Source organism: Propithecus coquereli, unplaced genomic scaffold (assembly GCF_000956105.1).
Source record: "Propithecus coquereli isolate 6110/MARCELLA unplaced genomic scaffold, Pcoq_1.0 Scaffold97, whole genome shotgun sequence".
NCBI lineage: Eukaryota > Metazoa > Chordata > Mammalia > Primates > Indriidae > Propithecus > Propithecus coquereli.
This window is the reverse complement of record NW_012156062.1, coordinates 1,859,956-1,868,704: the sequence shown is the minus strand read 5'-3', so window position 1 is coordinate 1,868,704 and position 8,749 is coordinate 1,859,956.

Sequence of the window (8,749 nt, the reverse complement as noted above, 5' to 3'; positions counted from 1 at the left end):
ATAAAACAATACAAAGGATCAATGAAAGAAAAAGTTGGTTCTTTGAGAAAATAAACTAAATCAATAGACCACTAGCTAGATTAGCCAGCAATAGAAGAGAAAGGATTCAAATGAGGTCAATTAGAAATGAAAAAGGAGACGTTACAACTGGTAACACAGAAATACAAAGATCATCAAAAACTACTATGAAAAACTCCACACACACAAACTAGAATCTCTAGAGGAAATAGATAAATTTGTGGAAACACACAACCTCCCAAGCATGAATCAGGAAGAAATCGAAATCCTGAACAGACCAATAACAAGTAGAGAGATTGAAACAATAATAAAAAATATCCTCCCCCTAAAAATAATAAAAGCCCAGGACCATATGGATTCACAAATGAATTCTACCAGACCTACAAAGGAAAACTGATACCTAACCTACTGAAACTGTTCCATAACTTCAAGAAGGAGGAAATCCTCCCTAACTCATTCTGTGAAGCCAGTATCATCCTGATATCAAAGCCAGGAAAGGACACAAGACAAAAAGATAACTATACACCAATATCCCTTATGAACATAGATGCAGACATCTTTAACAAAATGCTAGCAAACTGAATCCAACTGAATATTAAAAAGATAATTCACCATAATCAAGTGGGTTTCATCCTAGGGAAACAAAGATGATTCAACATATGCAAATAAATAAAAATGATTCACCACATAAACAGAATTAAAAAACAAAAACCATCTCAATAGATACAGAAAATGCATTCAGTAAAATAAAGTTTCATAATTTTAAATTATTTGAATTATGCTGCCACAGGACACACTGGAGAAATTGAAGTCATATGAGCTTAGTCAAAAAACTCTAAGTTTAGGCTGGGCGTGGTGGCTCATGCCTGTAGTCCTAGCATTTTGGGAGGCCAAGGCAGGAGGTTCATTTGAGGACAGGAGGTCAAGATCAGCCTGAGTAACCAGACTCCATCTCTACAAAAAATAGAAAACTTAGCTGGGCATGATGGCACGCACCTGTAGTCCCAGCTACTTGAAAGGTTGAGGCAGGAATGTTGCTTGAATAGAGTAATTTGAGGTTGCAGTGAGCTATGATGACACCACTGCACTCTAGTCCTATCTCAAAAAACAAAACAAAACAGAAATAGAATAAAACCTCTAAGTCTGATTTATGGTTCTGGTACTTAGACTTCTGAGAGTGAGCTGGTTACTAAACATCTCTATACCTCTTTTTTCTCATTTCTAAGATGGGTGTTACAATGGGTGTTATGATGTGATATCAATGTGTATTTTAATTGTTAAGCCCTCATTCCAAGAAAAATTATTTGTTCTGGTCATAATTTCATTCTTCAGAAATGTTCAGATATATTTTATCTACAATGGTCACACTACAAAGGCAGTTAATATCTTAGGCCTTTATTAGCAGTCAATAACTTAGGCCTTTCTATTTAACATAAGAAATACAAATATTAAAATTTAAATTTTCATCAGTGAAATTAGTGATTCATTTATTTGCATAATGGATGGTAAAATGGTATCTATGGATACAATAAGCAATATTTAGGAAGTGTGGATTGATTAAAATATTTTAACATCGCTCTTTACACTTTCTTAAACAAGGTAAGCTCTGTAGTTTGTAGTCTTTAGTGATTGAATCCAAAGCTTAATTCTCAAATGGTCTTGTGTCCAACTATTAAGACAAAGAAAGTTGGAGTGATATACATTTGTCTGAAAATAAGATAATGAAATTCTGCCCCTAGAATATGATTATATCCTCTTTAAGCAAACTTCTTGGTCAAGATGTGGGTAAATTGCCTAGCAAGACAAAAAGCCAAGACAGGTTACATGAACTGTATTGTGTCTGTTTACTAGTGAATGCGTGTGTAATAAATGGTTGGATGTATGTCCTGGTAAAGAGTTTGTATAGCCAAAACTTTTGGTGATTATATTTTAAACCAAAATTAGCTTAAGGATTGTGCTTATTCCATTTTTTTAGATCAGTTCACAAAAATGGTTATTCTAAAATTGTTTATTTCTTAGGGTAGGACTAAATAAAACCAATTCCTAATGCAATGTGACTACATATGGGGTGCTCAGTAAAATACTAGGTCTGTTAATTAAAATTAGAAGATGGATTGCTCATTACTTTTGCTCATTACATTACATTATCATGTCTGGGAATCTTAGATGAGTAACATAAGATTGGCAAAATCAAGAAGATAATTAGAACAAGTGAATTCTCGAATAGTACAGACTTACCTCATTTCATCACACTTTGCTTCATCGTGCTCCGCAGATACTGCATTTTGTACAAATAGAAGGTTGGTGGTTAATCTGGATCAAGCAAATCTATCAGCACCATTTTTTTCCAATAACATGAGCTCAATTTTTGTCTCTCTATCACACTTTAGTAATTTCTACAATATTTAAAATTTTTAATTATTACATCTGTTTATAGTGATCTGTGGTCAGTGATCTTTGATGTTACTATTTTAATTGTTTGGGGGTGCCATGAACCACACCCATATAAAATGGTGAACTTAACTGATAAATGTGTGTGTTCTGACTGCTCCACCTATCTGGTGATCACACGTCTCTTTCCTTCTCCTTGGGCCTCCCTATTCCCTGAGACACAACAGTGATGAAATTAGGCTAATTAATAGCACTACAAAGGCCTCTAAGTGTTCAAGTGAAAGGAAGTCTCTTGCCTTTCACTTTAAATCCAAGGATAGAAGTGATTAAGCTTGTGAGGAAGGCATGCCATAAATTGAGACAAGCCGAAAGCTAGGCCTCTTGTGCCAAACAGCTAGCCAATTTGTGAATACGAAGGAAAAGTTCTTGAAAGAAGTTAAAAGTGCTACTCCAGTGAAGACAGGAATGATAAGAAAGAGAAACAGTCTCATTGCTGACATGAAAAAGTTTGAGTGGTTTGGACAGAAGGTCAAACCAGTCACAACATTCCCTTAAGCCAAAACCTACCCAGGGCAAGGCCTTACTGCTATTCAGTTCTATGAGAGACGTAAGAAAACTTAAGAAAAGTTTGAAGCTAGCTGAAGTTGGTTCATGAGGTTTAAAAAAAGAAACTATATCTATAGTGTGAAGCAGCAAGTGCTCATAAAACTGTAAGTTATCCAGAAGATCTAGCTAAGATAACTGATAGAGGTTGCTATACTAAACAACAGATTTTCAAAGTGGAATAAAGCCTTCTTTTGGAAGAAGATCCCACCTAGGACTTTGATAGCTAGAGAGGAAAAGTCAGCGCCTGACTTCAAAGCTTCAAAGGACAGGTTGACTCTCTTGTTAAGAGCCAATGCATCTGGAGACTTGAAGCTGAAGTCAAAGTTCATTTACCCTACCAAAAATCCAAGTGCCCTTAACAATTACGCTAAATTTACTCTGCCTGTGCTTTATGAATAAAACAACAAAGCCTGGATGATGGCGCATCTATTTATAGCATGGTTTTTTGAATATTTTTAATCCCACTCTTGAGACCTACTGCTCAGAAAAAAAAATGTTTATTTTTACATATTTTTACTCATTGACAATGCACCTAGTCACCCAAGAGCTCTGATGAAGATGCACAAGGAGATTAATGTTGTTTTGATGCCTGCTAACACAACATCCAATCTAGAGCCTATGGATCAAGGAGAAATTTCATCTTATATTTCTTATTATTTAAGAAATACATTTTTGAAGTCTATAGCGGCCATAGATGTGATTCCTCTGATAGATTTGGGCAAGGTAAATTAAAAACCTTCTGGAAAGGATTAACCATTCTAGATGCTATTAAGAACATTCATAATTCATGGGGAAAGGTCAAAATATCAATATTAACAGGTTTGGAAGAAGTTGATTCCAATCATCATGGATGACTTTGAGGGATTCAAGACTTCGGTGGAGGGAGTAACTGCAAAGGAGGTGGAAATAGCAAGAGAACTAGAACTAGAAGTGGAGTCTGAAGACATGACTGAGTCTCTGCGTTCTTATAATAAAGTTTGAGTGAAGGAGGAGTTGCTTCTCATGGACGAGCATAGAAAGTGGTGTCTTGAGATGGAATCTAGTCCTGGTGAAGATGCTGTCAAAATTCTTGAAATGACAACAAAGGATTTAGAATATCACATAAACTTAGTTGATAAAGCAGCAGTTGGGTTTGAGAAGATTGACTCCAATTTTGAAAGTTCTACAGTTTGTAAAATGGCATTGAACAGCGTTGCTTGCTTCAGAGAACTATTCCATGGAAGGAAGAGTCAATCAACAGGGCAAACTTCATTGCTGTCTTATTTTAAGAAATTGCCACAGCCACTCCCACCAACCTCAGCAGCAACACCCTGATCGTTCATCAGCCATCAGCATTGAGGCCAGACCCTTCAGCAGCAACAAGATTGCAGCTCACAGAAGGCCCAAATGATTGTTAGCATTTTTTTTAACAAAAAGTATCTTTTAATAAATATATGTACATTTTTAATAGATATAATGCTATTGTTCATTTACTAGAATACAGTATAATGTAAACATACCTTTTATATGTACTGGGAAAACAAAAAATTTGTATGACTCACTTTACTGTTTGTTCTATTCACTTTATTGTCTGGACCTGATCCCAAAATACCTTTGAGTCGTGGCTGTATAATGTTAGAATGGCCCTGATTAATGTCTTATTCTCATCATTTCACCACTTCCTGAGAACAAAATTAGTAAGAAATTTCTCAAGAAACAAACTGCCCCTTTACCTGGTGCATTTCAAATGTATATTTGAATATTGTTCTCTGTGGGATAGGAATTTCCTGGATACTCCAGTGATTGTCTCCTCTGGTTGACTATGGGTTTGTACCTTAAATCTAATGGTTACCAGGAAGAACTAACTGCAGGAAAGATGGAAGGTGCAAAAGACAAACCCGTTTAGTCGTTTCCTTTCTCATTCTTTTCTAAGTAGATAGAATAAACTAATCTTGTGTGTTTGCTTTTAGGAGAGTTTCACAGTCCATTGCATTGGTAGAAGGAGTTGACTGTGTGTTAAAAGGCCATCTGTGAACTTGATGTGACTCTTGTTTCCTTCATACTGACAATACTGAGTAAAAAGGAAATAGCGGGGTCCTGGTGTACTTCCTTTAGCAGAAGTTCTGCTTACTTTGTTCAATTTTCATGGATACTGTTACTTACTGTATCTGCTCTGAGTCCATAAGGAATAGTGTAAAATCCCAAATTTGAGGATTAGTGTAGGAAACAGAGAAATATTTTAGCCCCATAGGCTCCTACAATGCTAGAGTTCTTAGCATTGAGGAAATAATTATTCCACAGAAATATTAAGACTGATAACATTATATTTCACAAATTATTATTTTGCATATACATTAGGTTATTTTATTTTCATAAAATACTGTGTTTAATATATGATATTATAACTTTAAAAATATTTAAATGAAACATATTTAATATTAAAATATTTTAGTGAAACACTTTCTATGTTGAAGTAAATGATAGCATCTACATGTTAACGAACAACAGATTTATTAATAAAATACAAATCAGCATTTTCTTTGGTCAAATTTAAACTTAGAAAAGGTGTTAAAATTGTTTTTTTTTTAATCAAATTTGGTTGATTTCAAATTCTCTTTGACTATGTCAAGTAAGGTGTTTAAACATTGTTTATCAGATAGTCACTCATTGATTGGGTATGTATCTCATTGGGAGTAATTTAGCTGTGAGCAATTCTAAAGTTTCACAGAGGAAATAAATGTCTTTCCTGTAGTAATTTCTTACACATGAAAATCACTGGAACAACCTCTGTGAGACGTCAAAATGCAGAAGCGAAAGGACTCAAGCATCACACCTAGAAGCCATAAGCGTGCTGTTTATCCTGGCCACAGCCTCGTACAAGTGGCAAAGGGGCTGGACAGGAAGTGTAGCCAGATGGCCCCTCTGGGTTCAGCCTCTCACAAATTTGACCCAGGCAATTTTGAGAGTGTTTTTATGCCTCCAGTGAAATTAAAGTAGAAAAAGAGAGAAAGAGAGAAAGAAAGAAAGAGAGAGAGAGAGAGAAAGAATGAGAGAGAGAGAGAAAGTAAAAGAATTTATCCAGTTATATCATATAATATATATTCAATTCTACAGTTCTTAGTATATCTGAAGGTCCTACCTATTCAATAAATGTTACGTGTAAGTATGCATAAGAAGATTGTATGGCTTTATAAAACTCCACATCGTATCAACATCTTTCACTTTAGGTAAAATAGCTATAGAGTTAATTGTCCATTAGCTGAACATCTGTTACTCAGTTTATTGAGGTTTAATTACTTATGTGATTCTGGATTGCAAGCAGTTATAATAAAGGTGCTTTACAGTTTTTTAAAATAAACTTTTGAATAAATTATTTTCTTTTTTCCTGTTAGCAAGAAATGGGGTGGACATTATTACTTTCCTCATTTTGTATCCAAGAAATCTAAAATACAGCAATTGATTAATAAAGTCACTAAAATCAGCTTTTAAAACATTGAACTCTGATTTCAGCTGTGCAGGGTCTTTTTCTGCAAAATCCTATGCTCGTTTTAGCATACCTAATGTTACTGTCTTGTTTTGAAATTTAACAGCTTTGACAATTTTAGAAATTAGTTTTGAAGTATTAGATAATGTGAGTCTTTTGAATGAGGAGTAAATCATTAGAATATTTTTTACCAACAAATTATTGCCATACAACCTACATAACTCCACCTCAGTCCAAGAATTAAATCTTTATAAACCACACACATGCCATATACATGTTTGTCATTTTGCATATTATTCATCTTCATGATATATTAGCTATAAAATCATCATTTATTTTTCCTCATTTAAGGAAGAATTTGGATTTCCTCATCTGAAAAGTTGTACAATGAAGAAAATTTCCAGACACAGTGGATGACTCCATATTTCTATTCAAAACACTTCAAAATTTCAGTTTCACTCCAAAGGAATTGACCCAATTTTTAACTGAAATCTATTTAGAAAAACAAATAAATAAAAATGATGTACATCATAGGCATAAAAATAGTTTTAATAACCTTTATCTAAATTATAATATGTTACTTTAAGTGCTTTTAATTGATTAGACAATTAGTGGAGTCTAAAATACTATATGTAGAAATTCTTACTAATATCCAACTATATTATCTAATATGAATAGCGATTACACATAGCAATTTAATTTAAATTCACTTTGACAATTTACACTGTAAGTTAAAAAAAGTCCTTCTACAAATAAATGATAATTTTATGTTATATATATTTTCCTTTTTCACAAACTAGAAAAGGGTGTTTGTTCTGATTATTTTTAAATAAAATCACCTCCACCCTTTGAAACTAGTGTTTTGAAATGTCTCCATTAACACTTCCTTTTGCAGTGTTAAAATTATCATGGTCCCACACAAATAAGTGGGAGGTGCTAATGGACACTTTTTATTTTATCTTGAATGCAGAGTGTCTATTAGAAAAAAGATGCTGCATAGCTTTTAAAAAGCTTAGTGATTTCTCTTTTTATTAACTGAATTTTATATGAATGATCAAAAAGGTAACTGCAATAAACTTTTATCCTCTGCAAAATAGAGAGGTATAGCAGATAAATATAAAAATTTTAATGTAAATTACAGACTTATTTTTATTACATATGTATAAAATTTATTTTTGCCTAGATCTATTAAGGAATGACCTATCTCTGACACAGCTAAATGTCATAGACCCTAGACTCATCACACATTCATGATATACCAAAGAAAAATCCATGTGCCTATTAACTTTTACTGAGAATAACATAAAGCTATAACAAGAACAATAATAGCTGTAAATCGTTTTGTGATGAACTATACCATATGCTTCTATCTGGACTTCTCAGAATCCCAATCATCCAAAAACTTGAACAGCTGCTGCCATTTTGCAGATAATTGCTCTAAGATGCGTTTTGTCCTTCCCTGTGCTGATTTCTCCTTCTGTCTCTGCAAGTCCAATTGAATGCTTATCACATTCCTCGTTCTCAATGTGTCTGCTTTCCTCCCGCGTTCACCTCGCAAACTAAATACTTTTATTCAAGAATAAAACCTTCCAGGTGTATATCTTTCCAAGATACATGAGAATTCGTGATAAAATTTATCCTCATGCTTCTTCTATTACTCAACAAATATTTTTATTAGGTCTAATGTTTAAAAACGTAACGTGCTTTCCCTTCTCTGAATAATGGATTGTGATTTTTCTGCAGAGTTGCTGTGTGATTATATAAAGCATTGAGAGCCCATAAGCCACAGCAGAGATTTTCTTTCTTCTTCTTGCTTTTTTTCTTTGTTAATTTAAAAAATTGAAAGAACATTTCTAAATCTGAAATGATTTTACTGAAATATTAATTTAAAGGAAGTAGAAACAGGACCTTTTATGGCAATAGAATAATGACAACATTGAGTAATCAGAGGAGCCTTTTTTTCTTTACGTATTACTTACCTATGAGAAACAAAGTTTTATATGTCATATAAACACATATAATCCTCTGATATTTTCATTGAGAAAAGCTTGATTGTCAGGCATTTTTCCCTTTAAATGTCTTCTCAACTTCTGAACTTTGTAGTTTTATAAAGACAAGAGCTATTGGAACAGTGGGATAGTGTGAAACATAAATAGCCTTTCCAAACCTACAGGATTATTAAGCAGAGCACTGAATATCTGTGCAAAGAATGGTTATTTTCCTTTAAGAGAAGCCACTCTGGAGTCAAGGCTCTTCGATGTGATTATGGAA